General features: G+C 36.4%; 1 pseudogene; it reads left to right on the forward strand.

Moving 5' to 3' along the window:
• Positions 1 to 8,255: 8,255 nt before the first annotated feature.
• Positions 8,256 to 14,938, forward strand: LOC138908671 (uncharacterized; annotated as a pseudogene).
• The last annotated feature ends 972 nt before the right edge of the window (positions 14,939 to 15,910 follow it).

Consider the following 15,910-nt stretch of genomic DNA (forward strand, 5'->3'; position numbering starts at 1 on the left):
AGTGCTCATTCTGCATATTTTTAAATTAGGGTGACTGGGTTAAAACATGTGAGTTTTGTTTGAAAACTGATCAGAAAAGATTATTTTTGCTTTCAATTTAAAATAAATCACGACTACTTTTGCAAATACGGCCCTTCAGCACTTCGGAAGGGAAGATTTTAGGGTTGTATTTGCTAAATGGCCAAAAATTAGAAAAAGGACCATAGGCGGCTATTCTTGCAAAGTCGACCTTTTGGCTATTTGGACAAAAACGACATCACCTAACTTTATTTATGACAAAATGATGACATTTCATATTTTGGTTATTTTTGCAAAAGCGCGGCTGGACCCGATGAGGGTTGCCTACGTATCCCACGTCCGGTGGGAATCAAACCTGCGTAGTTCGGTAAGTTTTGACGCAACGGAAAAATATGATGACCTTTTTTTTTCTTCAAAATTTCGGCAGAGTTTCGGGATTTTTTAAACACCAGGATTTTCAGAATTGGGTGATTTTCTCTCTCCTACCTCAATCTTGGTTTTTCTTTATTTTTCTTCCCTATTCTAGAAGCCGGTCAACATGCAAGTCGAAGCAAATAAATGTACAAGTAGCACATAAAATGCATCAGGATGGTCTTTTTATTTTGGGTACACCCGTCCTAGACGGACCCAACCCCTATGTTGAGTCCCCAAAGTCAAATGCACATGATGCAAACAAGCGTAACTACTAGGGATCCGACATGAGGTTATGTTATTCTAGGTTTAAAATCTGGGTGTATTGTTCTAGACTTGGCTTACTCGAGCGGACAACTCGAGCCGGGGGGAGGGGGAGGGGGGCAACGTACCGGTAACCAAAAGGCCATCCGATTTTGTAACTGATCTGATCCTCGTTCTAAATTTGGGTATGACACTAACAAAAAAGAAGTCACGCCAGCGTGCACTTCCCAGAAGATTTAGAAGACTTAGAGAGAAGAAGGATTTCGTAATAGTTTTATATACAATTCAGACAATATCAAAGCGGTAAAAAGCGATATTTTGTACATTAGGCCCAAACATGTAATATCATACAATCACAAGAAATCCAAGTATAACAGTTATTCTAAGCTCGAATTCTAAACCCTGAACCCTGAACCAGAGATTTTGGGTTCGATCCCTAGCATAGTCGCCAGAACTGTCACACCTTCTTTTTTCCGAGGGGATAGGGGAGTTTTTCCAATTTGAGTGATATTATTCGAAATGAGATTATTTATTGATTCAGAGTCGCCACTTGGAATATTTTTGTGGTATCCCAAGTCACCGGTTTATTTTAGAATCCCAAATCAAGGAAATTGATTCTTATTTATGGTCTGCGAATACAGAAGACCGGGTAAGGAATTTTGTTAACCCGGGAGAAGGTGTAAGGCACTTTCGAATTCCGTGGTTCTAGAAAGATCGCTCAACTATTAATAATCGGTCTAATTATCTCATTTTAAATATATTTGAGACATATTGTGCATTTTTACCTTTTAAACCACTTTTAATTATTTATGGAATCTGTTTGAACAAGTTGCGATGTCGTGCACTCATTTATTTTTGGTACACATTGCGAATCGTGCCATGTGAAATGCACCCATGATTTACAACATGTTAATTTTATTATTATTTGAAGTTATGGCCGGGTCATATGAAATGCGCACCCGAATTAGGGATTATGTATCACGACTATGCCACGGGAACCGTTCCTATAACCGTGATGATTAATTACGCGCCTAAAGCAAACTATGATGTTTATGTGTTTAAATTTTTCCTAAGGTTTAATATTACATAAGGATGTCTGGAATTATGGAGCTATTTGTTGACAAAGTTTGCAATTAGCTAAATTGAATTCGAACTATTGATGATCCAAGACTTCCTAGTCATTTAAATTCCTTTATAGTTTGAATACATTTGGGACTACTCGAGTTCAAAAGAGGGTAATCAATTAATGATAAAAGGGATATCTAACTTGAGGGACAATAGTATTAAACCTCATGTTCTTTAAACTTGGGCCCAGAAATAGGCCCTATGTATTATTGTAAATAGAAGAATTCCTTCAATCCACACATCAAACCCCTTACTAGCATCATTATGCTATAAAAAAAAGTTATGAGCGGTTGGTTTCTTTACAAATAAGAGAAAGAAAAAGACAGACACTCTAACAGAACTTTTACGAGATAATCAAATACACCCTTAATATCAAACCCATTGATCATGGCTTAGAACAAAAATCAGTGGCCATTTTTATATTTACAACAATCAAATGTTCTCAAATAGCAACTTAATAGGACCTTGAAATTACAATGAATCTAATTACTAAACTATTAGTATTGATAATAAAACTAAATCAACGGCCCTGCATGCTTCACTACCAGACATAGCTTAGCCATCATTCAGGAAGAAAAACTGTTCAATTTTGAAGCTCATACTTAAATAAATTATGAGAATGTCAATGATTAGAGCTAAGAAATAACATGTGAGTAAAGCCATTAAACTGCAACTCAAACCAACTTGTGGCCAGATCCACAGTTATTGACCTTCAAATCCATCATTAGAACTTAATTTATCATAAAAAGCAAGCTCAGATTTCCCGCAGTTAGCATTTCGAATAGAGGCAGCATGTATTTGACCATAAGATATGTAGTTTGAGATCTAACTAAACATGTGAAATCAGCTACAATTTCATCCACAAAATTGCTAAGGAGACCATTTCCTCAATCATGCAAATCCATAACAAGTTTAAGGTCTAAAGCATATTAAAACTAACATTCATTCACGTTTACAAACAGAAATAGTCAATTAACGCAACCATAACAAATAACTTTAAGGAATAACTAACATTTCATTGCAAATCAAACAGAGGTACATGTGCAGCGAGATGTGTACCTAAACTTGCAAATGAAGCTAAATTTTGCCAAGTAAAGATCAAGGAGTATAGCTAACAAAGAGCTCAAAACAGAGCAGCAGCAGAGATCAGGAGGACAATTTGAATCCCAGATGAACAACAGAAAACAACAGCAGCAATATCCAGCAATTTCTTTCTATCAAACCAAACTTTGAACTCAGAAATGATGCCAAAATCCCAAAGTGACTAGAAGCAGCTTTCAATCTTTATATCTCTCTGATTTTTGGAGTGTTTTTAACAGCTTTTTAAACTCAAATTTAAAAAAAAACCTAAATTTCTAGTAGCTGTGATCCTTTTTTGTCTAAGATTGTGTGTGCTTTTTTTTTTTTAGTGAATATGCTGAATATTAACCTCCGTGTATGAGGAGTATAGGGTCCCTTTTATAGAATGTGAGAGTGCAAGATGATAGAAATGAGAGAGAGTAAGGGAATCTGCCAGCCTTCCCTTAAAATCAGGGAATTGACATCTTTTTAAAACAGAAAATGGACAGATGTCCAATTTCTGGATATTTCCTCTCACTTTCATCTCTTTTCTTAACAGATTGGGACATATGTCCCTATTTCTAGAAACTTCTTTTATTCCCAGAACCTATGAACTTCTGAAAAGTTCACGCTATTCTCTATTAACACAAATATTCAAAGAATTAAGCCAAATGACCAACAAGCTTAGGCCCAAACTAATTGGGCTTTTTATTTGTCAAGCATGGCAACTCATCAAGTTCCAAAACCAAAACAGCCCAAAAGATAAAAAATAAACAAAATGACTGATTTTTAACAATTAAAGCTAACACTATAAAAATGATAAATACAAAGAGTTTAACATGACTAAACTAACTGAAACATTAATGATGAAGTTAAACTTGTTAATTAGCAAAGGAATCTAAAAATCAGTGATTAAGCTAAAATTAGAGAACAAACAAAACATAGACAATCTACTAATTAATTCTAACTAAATTACTGAATTAATTAAAAACGATTCAATTAACCTAAAAACATGCGATTAACTAATTGAGGTCATGCAATTGAACTGTTAATCTACTCATGCAAACACAGAATCGGATAATATGCAAAGTGTCTAACTAAATTGAATAAAAATGTAAAACACAGGTTCAAGGAAATTATTAATTCTGAACAAAAGAAAAGGATCACGGAGTTACCAATTGAAGTCTAAGAGCTGATAATAAAGAGACTGGGAATCGATATTAACTCCGGTAAACCGAACAAACTTCGGTGGCCGTGGGATGAACTGAGACTAACATCAATCGATTGCTCTCATCAAGAACAATTAATTTATGTAGGTTTTGAGTCCAAACGGGCCCGGGTCGAGGAGTAATTAGAAGAGGAAGGATTTAGGTCCCCCCCCCCCCCCCAGGATTTTCAGATCCGAAATTGGAAGGATTTGATAGGGGTTTCGTAAAAATTGATGGTGGATTTGGATTGAGGGTGAAGAGAGGATTATAGGGTATGATTTTGATGGGGTTTGGAGTAGCGTCGCCGTCGTAGGCAATTTCCGGTGGCGGCAGACGGCGGAGGTGAGAGAGAGAGGTGAGGGAATTCTAAGGTTAATCTCTAGGGTTTTGGGGAGGGGGGTCCAACATTTTAAAGGGGAAATAAGATCAGTTCCAGTCGTTGGATGGTGGAAGATCAACGGCTGGGATTGGCTTAGGGAAAAACGGGGTCGTTTAATAGGGGGAATTGGACCGGATTTTAAAAGGGAGTTGGGCTGGGGGAAGAACGAATGGGCCTCTGAAATGGCTAGCCCAGTTGTGAATGAAGAGTAAATAACCCCTTTTCCTTTCTTTAATCTTTTCTCTTTTTGACTTTAAATCATAATTAATTAAAAACCTAAATTGAGTCCTAAATTAATATAATTTATAAAATTAAAATTAATTATCTATTTCTAACATTAAAACAACTAATTAACTTAAAAACTAAAGAAAAGAAAAATACTAATTTTAAAGACTAAAAGCTATATATATAAAAATGACCATTTTTGTAATATTTTGCTTAATAATGCAATTACTCTTGTAATTAATTCCTAAATGCAAATAAACCTAAAATGTTATACAACAAATATTTTAGACAATATTTGGGTATTTTCTTATAATTTTAGAATATTAAACATGCAACTAAATGTAAACAACAATTAACAAGAAATTCCTAAAAATTCTATAAAAATTTAAATAATTAAAAACAAATCTATATTCTTTTTTGTGAATTTGTAGGAGTATGTTTTCTTCGGGCAAAAATCTCGTGCTCACAATGCCCTTTCCATATGAGTTCTTCCGTTTAATATTTTAGGGCTATTTTGGTATATTAATATTGTATTTATTCTTTAATTATAATATAGGCTCTCATTTTTTCTAAATGAGTTTGAAAAATATAATACATTCTTAAATTAAATTAGTATTAGGATATTATAATACGTTTTCAAATTAAATTAGTAATAGGAATTTTTAAGAAGTATATCTTAAAAGCAACAGGATTACATGACTTAAGATATTTACTTGTGCAATTTTATATGAATTAGACATCGAAAAAGTAACTATACTAATAGGATTCCTAAAGGTAATCATGTAGGATTCATAACGTGTAGTATTATGTCCTAAAACTAATAGGATTATAAGGCTAATATCTAGAATTCCGGTTATGTCATTTTATTATGAGTTATTATACTTAATATTATAAGGTTATTTTTGTAAACTGACATTGTATTCATACCTTTATAATAATATTAGTTATGAAGATATTATAATTGAAGGATAGTTTATGTGGTGGCAAATAATAAAGAGATTGTTCATATAGTAATTATAAAAACAATTCGTTATACAATGATTAATAATGATGGTGGGTGAAATTTAAAAATAGCCAGATTTACAAGTGGTAATTGAAAAATAGTCACATTTTCAAAAGTAATCCAAATTTAGCCACTTTTCATGTAAAGATAAATTTGAACGAAAATACTGTTCAAAATTCGAAAAATATTCCAGCATAATATACTGGAGTTCAAACTTTTTATATGTGAACTTACAGCATAATATACTAGTCCAGCATAATATGCTGGAAGTTCATACACATGTGTTCCAATCTCCAGTATATTATGCTGGAACTTTCCCTGTGCTGGAGTTCCAGTATAATATGTTCGAAGTTCATACACATGTGCATCAATCTCTAGTATATTATGTTGGAACTTTCCGTGTTGCAGCAAAATAATGGCTACTTTTTAATGACTTTATAAACACTGACTATTTTTCAATTACCGATCCAAAAACTGGCTAGTCCGTGCTATTTTTACGATTGCTATATATGAATTACTTACTTTAATATCTATGAACGTGCGTTGCATGTTAATAATTGCTAGGTTTTAGTTTTAATGATGAAAAAATATAATTGCTTTTGGTGTAGGGACTCAAGGAAATCAACCAAGATCGAAGTGCACAAAGCGAAACAATCAAAGCTGAAGGAAGAAATCAATCAAAGATTGATTGAAGCATTCAAAAAGAAAAGAAGCACTGACGATCCGGCGAGATAATCGATCCGAGATTGATTGAATAGTTAAAAAGGAAAAGAAGCATTGAAGATCCGGCAAAAAAATCAATCAGTAGCTATTACTGGAAGGACCCAGAATTAAGGAGCAAATCCGGCGCTATCAAGACTTAAAAATGGAAAGCTGTCAAAGTCCACACATCAAGGAAGAGTAACGAGAATTAACCTTATTCTTGGAAAGAATCAATTTCTTTCTAAGGATCAAATCTCTTGGGTTGGCAAATCTCTTCAGTAACGGTCTCCTACAAAGTATTTACGCGCAACCTTAAGTCTTAGAGAGACATACTTTGATCAAACTAATTACGCTCTCTTTGTTCTACTTCAAACAAACATTGTAGCTCTACTAGATCTGTTGTGTAACAAGTTAGAGAAGAAAGAGAGAAAAATACCGGTGAAGCATTGTATCAAGAAAAAACGAGTGACATAGAAACTGAGTTGTTGGTATAAACTACACCATTCACTTTGTACTCAAGAAATCCAATCACTGAAAGAGAACTCCCTTGCAACCCAAGGAGACTCGACTAGGATTCACATTGAATTCGAACCAGTATTAAAACTTCGGTGTCTTTAATTCCTGCACTTTACTTCTGCATTTTAATTCTGCACTTCTTATTATCTTGCTATTATATCTAGTCGACTAATTGGAAAACCAGTCAACTTATAATTATAAATCTTAAAATAAGCAATTCACCCCCACTCTTGTACTTTCAATTGGTATCAGAGCAAGGCTCACATTTTTCTTTTGCTTAACAGCTTGTGAGAAAAGATCATGGCTAATCAAGTTATTGTCGGAGCACTCTTCCAAGAAGAAACATCAAGGCCACCATATTTCAATGGACAACATTTCTCTCACTGGAAAGTGCGTATGGAAATATACGCAAAGTCTTATGATGTCAAGGTCTGACGAGTTATCAAAAAGGGGAACTATACTCTGCCGGCTGCTGCTCAACTACCTGTTGATCCTGAAGATATAGATGAATATATTGATGAAAAAATGGAAGTTATGCAAGTTAATTCTAAAGCAAGGAATATACTTTATAATGCTATAAGTGGTAAGGAATATGAGAAAATCTCCAGTTGCGATACAACCAAAGAGATGTGGGATAAACTTGAAGTTACTTATGAAGGAACCACTAAAGTGAAAGAAACCCATATCAACATGTTGGTTCATGACTACGAACTCTTCCAGATGAAAGAAGGAGAATCCATTGAAGAGATGTTTGCCAGATTTAGCAAAATCATTAGCGATCTAAAAGCTTTTGGCAAATCATACTCAAGCGATGATCAAGTTAGGAAAATTTTGAGAAGTCTACCCACTACTTGGCAGACAAAAGTGGTTACACTTGAATCACAGGATTTGAACAAATTATCATACGATGAACTTCGAGGAGAACTTATAGCCTTCGAGAAAACTCATCTCAAGAAAACAAACCAAGAAGAAAAGTAGAAAAAAGTTGCTTTCAAGGCTACAACTGAAAGAGCAGACAATGATATTGATGACGACCCTGAAACTCTTCAAGAAGAAATTGTCATGGTATCAAGGAACATGGATGGTTTAATGAGGAGATACAGGAATTCAAGAAGAGAGGATACCACCCAGGCGAACTAGGCAATATAATGAACAAGACAAAAATGATGGCAAATGCTATGAGTATGGAAGATTTGGGCATGTTCAAGCTGAGTGTCCTGATCTTAAAAGAAAGGTTTCCAAAGGTTTTAACAAGAACAAATCATTTGGAAGCTGGAGTGATGAAGACAGTTGAGAACATGAAGAGATAGCAAATCTATGTTTCATGACAATTCTGGAAAACGACATGAACAAACTCTCAGGGTGCTGGACAGATGATGACATTTCAGATAACAAATGCAAAGATGACAATGAGAATTGTTTCATGGCGCGAGGTGAAACAAGCGAGGTAAGATCTTATAATTGTGAAAGATGTAATGAATTGCAGGATATTCTTGACCTAACCTTGAAAGAGTCTCAAAAAATGATGAATGAACTAAAGAGACTCAACAAAGAAGTAAACGACTGGAAACTCAAGCCAGAAGTATGCGAAATTGAAAAAGAAGTACTTCAAGATGAGTTTCAAGAATTGCAAATGCAACTCAATGGCATGCGCAAATCCACCAGTCATAGTTCTGTCAAGTCAAACCAGGCGACTTACAAGTCAACTGGAGAAGGACCAGCCAGAACAAAGTCACTAGTACTAACACAAATAAAAGATCCAAAAATGGATCACGACTTACGTGTCACTACTGTAACAAAAGTGGACATAAATATTCTTTTTGTCGATTTCGTAAAGCAAATGTCTCAAGATGGATTTGAAATCCCAAAAACAATCCTGAGTCCAGTAATACTAACCAACAAGGACCCAATCAAGCTTGGGTACCTAAAAGGAAGTGATAATTATGTTTTGCAGGAACACCACAGAAAGAGTCGCAAAGGAAAATGGTATTTAGATAGTGCGTGTTCCAGTCACATGACAGGTGACAAAAACCTGTTTAAAGAAGTTACAAAAATAGACGGAGGAAATGTCAAATTTGGTGATGACTCAAAAGGAAAAATAGTCGGTACCTGAACAGTTCATTTCAATAATAACTGTGATATCACTGAGGTTTATCTTGTTGATGGAATTAACTACAATCTTCTGAGTATAAGTCAGCTATGCGACTTAGCGTATGAAGTAAAGTTCAAGAAAACAGGATGTGCTATTGAAGATGAGACAAGTAAAATAATCCTCCCAGGTAAAAGGTATGGAAATATCTATATTCTTGATGGTTTTAAAAATATAGATGGTCATATTTGTTTAACATCCATATCTGATGATTCATGGTTATGGCATAAGAAACTTGGTCATGCAAGCATGCATCTGATAGAGAAACTTTCCAAGCATGATTTAGTTATTGGTTTACCTAAACTCAATTTCTCTAGAAATAATGTATGTGATACATGTCAGATTGGTAAACAAACTAGAAACTCTTTCAAAAACAAAGATATTGTATCTACTTCAAAGCCCTTGCAATTGATTCATATGGACTTATTTGGACCCACTAGAACTGCTAGCATAGGAGGAAAATGATATGCCTTTATTATTGTTGATGATTACTCACGCTTTACTTGGGTGATTTTTCTATCTCACAAAGATGAAGCTTTGAAAAATTTTGAGATCTTCTGTAAAAAGGTCGAAAGAGAAAAGGGGTATCTTATTACAACAATTCAAAGTGATCATGGAGGAGAATTTGAAAGCAGACCATTTGAAGATTTCTACAATGATCAAGGATATACCCACAATTTCTCTGCTCCAAGGTCACCCCAACAAAATGGAGTTGTTGAGCGAAAAAATAGGACTTTACAAGATATGGCAAGAGCTATGATACTAGAATATTCGTTGCCAAATCACTTCTGGGTAGAAGGAGTAAGTACATCATGTCACATTCTCAATCGATGCCTCATAAGACCCATACTGAAGAAGAGTCCTTATGAATTGTGGAAAGGTAAATGACCCAATATAAGTTACTTTCATCCGTTTGGAAGCAAGTGCTTCATTCACAATAATGGTAAGGACAATCTTATAAAATTCGATCCAAAAGTGACGAAGGTATTTTTCTGGGTTATTCATTAAATAGTAGATCCATTAGAGTCTATAATAAACACACACTGTGTGTAGAAGAAACAGTACATGTTATCTTTGATGAAAATAACACTTCAGCCGAGAAAGAAATTATTGCAGGTGATGATGATCAAATTCAAAAAATTCAGGAGACAAGCAAATTCCAAGAGTCGACTAATAAACCTGATGGTGTAATGGAGTCAACTAATGAGATTAGCAACAGTCAATCAGAATCTCCGAAGGAGTCAACTACTCATACAAGTACAATTCGTCCAAATGAATGGAGAGGTGAACCAAAATATCCTCAAAAGTTTATCATAGGAGACCCAAGCGAAGGAATGAAAACCAGGGGAGCTCTCAAGAAGAAAGCAAACATAGCACTGATTTCCCAGATTGAACCAAAGAAAATAGAGGAAGCCCTGAAAGACTCAAGCTGGTTACAAGCTGTCACAACCCAAAATCCATTAAAGGTCGTGATGGCGCCGGACACCACTGTCAGGCAAGCCAACACTAAATAGTTAATTAAATTCTCATTTTAGTGTTTCTGAAAACGTAAATTTGCTTCAATTTAACTAGTAACAAACGAACTTTAAGAATAATAATAATATTTTCCAATTTCAATAATAAATATCCCTTAATCATCCCAGAACCTGGTGTCACAAGTGCATGAGCATCAACTAGGAAGATAAAATAAAATACAACACCTGTCCAGAATACAAATTAGATAGGAAAATACATAAGTAACTCTGAAGGGGACTCTGCTGGTTGCGGATCGTAGATGGAAATGCAGCTCACCTAAGTATCCGCATTTACCACACCTCTGCGCCCGCAAGACTGCTAGACATATATGCACCTGAATGTGCAGTAAGTGTAGTATGAGTACGTAAATCAACGCGTACCTAGTAAGTATCCCGCCTAACCTCGAAGAAGTAGTGATGAGGGGTTGACTCGGACGCTTACTATGGACAACGATAATATACCGATAATATGATGAATTATGGATTTTATAAGGCAACTGTAAACTCGGTAACATGAAGCAGGTAAATAATTCTATTGTTAATAGGGGATTTCCAAATTTATTTTCATCTTTTAACAATTTATATCTCCGGCCAATGAGGCCATATCAATTATCAATAATTCCAAAATAATCAATTATGTCATGCACAATCATGCTGAGGTCGTACGGCCCGATCCAACATAATATTAAACTGTGCACTACCGGAAGGTCGAATGGCGTGAACCATAGATGCATCTATTTAATCTGCCGAGGCGTTCGGCCCGTTCCTCGCAAGATAAACACATTCAAACAGTCAGTCAATAATTCATCAAGGAGCAATTTTCCAAGAAAATGGGATATCCTCTTTTAACGGTCAAGACAATGATGTTTAACCTTTTTGAAATTCATTTACCAAGTTCGATATGATTTAAGCAATTTAAATTGACCATAAGGTTACAAATATCGCAAGTATAGCATGCTTTTGGGTCCTACACTACCCGGACTTAAGCATAATAGTAGCTACGCACGGACTCTCGTCACCTCGTGCGTACGTAGCCCCCACAAATAGAAGCACGTATTGATTTAATTCACCTATGGGATTAGTTCTCTCTTACAAGGTTAGAAAGGAGACTTACCTCGCTCCGAAGTTCCATAGCCGTCTCCCAAGCCTTTCCAACAATTCAAACCGATGCCCAATGCTCCAAACTAGTCAATAAATGTACAAACCCATAAAAATATACTCTAATACTCACAACAATTCCCAACTCCGCTCAGAAAGTTGATAAAATTACCATCAGGCCCACGTGCCCGAATTCCGAAATTTGTTTTTGAAGATAAACATTACCCATAGCATTACGAACTAAAATATATAATTTGTTCTCAACTCCTTACCCAAATTCGTGGTCAAATTCCAAAAATACCGATTTCTAGGTTTTTCTTCAAAATTCCAAATTTCTACAATTTTTCATGTCTAAACCCATATAAACTCATGTATTTAACTCAAAATTGTGAAGAAAGCACTTACTCCATTATGATTGATGAAGATGGCACTCCAATGTGCTCCAAAATTGGCTCCCATGGGCAAAATGAAATGCGATAGAGCCAAACCCTCGTTTTAAAGAAGACACTGCCCAACCCCGACTTCCGCACCTGCGGTCACTTGACCGCTCCTGCGGTTCCGCAGGTGCTCCCCAACTACCGCTTCTGCGGTCTTCCGCCAGACCCCTCAGCTCCGCATCTGCGGCCCCCATCCGCTTCTGCGCCTTCGCTTCTACGTCTCCACGTGCGCAAGTGCGGTCCCGCTTCTGTGAAACTCGGCCGCATCTGTGGTCCCAGCCATCTCTAGCCTAAGCCGCTTCTGCGGCTCCGCACTTGCGGCCCTCACCTCACAGGTGCCGCAGGTGCGGTTATACCAGAAGACAGCAGCCTCAACACCTCCAAAAGGCTAAATTCAATCCGTTAACCATTCGGAATCCACCTGAGGCCCCCGGGACCCCGTCCAATTATACAAACCAGTTCCAAAACATATTATGAACTTAGTCGAACCTTTAAATCACATCAAACAACATCTAAATCACAAATCGCAACCCAATTCAAGCTTAATGAACTTTAGAACTTCAAACTTCAACATTCGATGCCGAAACCTATCAAATCACGTATGATTGACCTCAGATTTTGCACACAAGTCATATTTGACATTATGGACCTACTCCAACTTCCGGAATTGGAATCCGACCCCGATATAAAAAAGTCCATCTCCGGTCAAACTTCTCAAAAACTTTCAAATTTCTAACTTTCGCCAAAAGACCCCAAAATGACCTACGGACCTCCAAATCCACTTCCGGACACGCTCCCAATACCAGAATCACCATACAGAGCTATTCCTAGACTCAGAATCCCAAACGGACATCGATAACATTAAAATGCACTTCAACCCAAATTGATGAAATTCTTCCAAAATGCTAACTTCCACAATAGGCGTCGAAACGCTCCCGGGTCATCCAAAACCCGATCCGGACATATGCCCAAGTCCATAATCATCATGCGTACCTGTTGGAACCTTCAAATCCCGTTTCCAAGGTTGCCTACTTAAAAATCACACTTTAGTCAATTCTTCTAACTTAAAGCTTCCGAAATGAGAATTTTCTTTCTCAACCAACTCCGGATTTTCCGAAATTCTATTCCGAACACACGTACAAGTCATAATACCTGAAGTGAAGATGCTCAGGGCCTCAAACCACTGAACGACATGCTAAAACTCAAAATGACCGATCAGGTCGTTACACAAGCAATACAGGAAGAGCTAGATCAATTTGACAAAAAACAAGTGTGGAAACTGATGCCTAAGCCTGAAAATGCTCCTATAATTAGAACAAAATGGGTTTTCAAAAATAAGCTAAATGAGGATGGAAAGGTTTTGATAAACAAAGCCATATTAGTAGCTCAAGGATACTCACAACAGGAAGGAGTCGACTACGACAAAACCTTTGCTCCAGTAGCTCGACTAGAATCAATACGAATTCTTCTTGCATAAGCATCCTTTAAAAGATTTAGGCTCTTCCAGATGGATGTCAAAAGTGCCTTTTTAAATGGTTTCATTGAGGAGGAGGTATATGTAAAACAACCCCCTAGATTTGAAGATTCAAAGTTTCCTTACCATGTGTACAAATTGATCAAAGCATTGTATGGACTTAAACAAGCTCCACGAGCATGGTACAAAAGACTCAGCTCATTTCTTATTAATTTACAAGAGGTAAAGTAGACACTACCCTTTTTATTAAAAGATCATTGGGAGGTAATCTCATTATTCAAGTTTACGTTGATGATATTATTTTTGGTAGTGCTAATCCTCTTCTGTGCAAGGAATTTTCAAATCTTATGCAAAGTGAGTTTGAAATGAGTATGATGGGAAAGCTAACATTCTTTCTTGGACTTCAAATTCAACAATATGAAGAAGGAACGTTTATATGTCAGACAAAATACACAAAGGAGTTGATTCAGAAGTTCGGTATGAGTAATGCTAAAGCTATTGGCACACCAATGAGTCCTTCAACAAGTCTTGACAAAGATGAATAGGGAAATCCTGTTGATGAAACTAAATATCTTGGAATGATTGGATCCCTTCTTTATCTAACTGCTAGTCGACCAGATATTATGTTTAGTGTTTGTAAATGTGCCAGGTTTCAGTCAGCTCCTAAAGAATCACATCTGACTGCAGTAAAGAGAATTATTCGATATCTCATTGGAACTATTTCTCACGGATTATTATATCCACACTCTAACAATTTTAAACTAGAAGGTTTTTCAGATGCTGATCTTGCAGGTGATAAGGAAGACAGAAAAAGCACCAGCGGAACATGTCAATTACTTGGAAAAGCACTGATATCTTGGAACAGTAAAAAGCAAGGATTAGTTGCACTATCCATAACTGAGGCTGGGTATATCGCCATTGGACAATGTTGTGCACAATTAATATGGATGTCTCATCAATTGGGTGACTATGAACTATTCTTTAAACCCATTCCGATTTTCAGTGATAACTCTAGCGCTATATGTCTCTCAAAAAATCATGTGTATCACTCTAGGGCAAAGCATATAGACATTAAGCATCATTTCATTAGAGATCATGTTCTTAAGGGAAATATAGAGTTATCTTTTGTTGGAACTACTGATCAATTAGCAAATATTTTCACTAAACCTTTACTTGAAGACAAATTTTGCTTTTTAAGAGAATTACTTGGTATTATTTCCATTGATCATTAATATTAGGACCTATGTGATATTTTTATATTTTGTATGCCTAATGTTTAAACTTTGTCTTTTCATAGTCATTAATAGCGCCTCCGAATTCCCTCTTTTTTCCTCTCTTTTCACATCAGTTGCAGCGTTCAAGAAAGGAAAACCAATCATCACGCCTGTTCAACTGACACCCTTTCTTTTCCTGTACCAAATCGTCAGAAACCCCTTTTTTTTAATCTATGAAACCCTCTTCCAATCTCCATCGTTCCCATCGTCTAGAAACCCTCTCCAAACTCTCTTCAACCAGTTTCTTCCATGGCTAAACACTCTAAAAATCGCTCAGGCTCCACCAGGAAAAGTACTCGCTCCAGAGCAAAACCTTTTTCCCAGCCTCCAAAACAAGTAGACCTAGGGATCGACCACTCAGAAGGCTTTGCCTCATCTCAGGCAGAACTCTCAGATCATTCTCATCCTCTAGGAGAAAAAGCCCTAGGAAAAAGACCTTTGGAAGAACCTCCTGAATCCTTTACTCCAAAGAAATCAAAAATAGATCTCTCAAGTTCTTTAGAGTGTCTGACCTAAATTTTTGGGATTCTCCAAACAAGGATTTTTTTTATTGCTTTGAAAGACAAGCCAATCGCTCATGGCAGAGTAGTCGACTTTGATGACATGGAAGCCCTAAACTGTAAGGTAAACGATCAATTTGTTTATCAAGGCTGGTCAAAATTCTTTTTTGTTCCCCCTCCTAAAGTATATTAACCCTCAGTAAAAATGTTTTATGCCAATCTTATCTCTAGTAAGTCTGACAAGTTGGAATCCTTAGTGTTAGAAAAGCGCATCGTTCTTGATTGTGCCATGTTTGACTCAATTTGCCAGTGTAAGTGTTCTGGTTTTCCCATGCTTTTCAAAAATTCTTGGCCTGATGATTTTGAAATCACCTTTGATCAAGCAAAACGTTGTATTGCTGAGTGTTCATCTGAATCCCTCCCGAACCGTTAGGTCCAAGTGATGTTAGCTTTGAAAATCGTGTTCTAGCCCACATTATTGCAACTACTCTGCTCCCTCGTACTGGCTCCTTCTCCACCTTCTCTCAAAGAGATACCTTTCTTGTCTATTGCCT

This window comes from Nicotiana tomentosiformis, chromosome 3 (assembly GCF_000390325.3).
Source record: "Nicotiana tomentosiformis chromosome 3, ASM39032v3, whole genome shotgun sequence".
NCBI classification, from domain to species: Eukaryota; Viridiplantae; Streptophyta; class Magnoliopsida; order Solanales; family Solanaceae; genus Nicotiana; species Nicotiana tomentosiformis.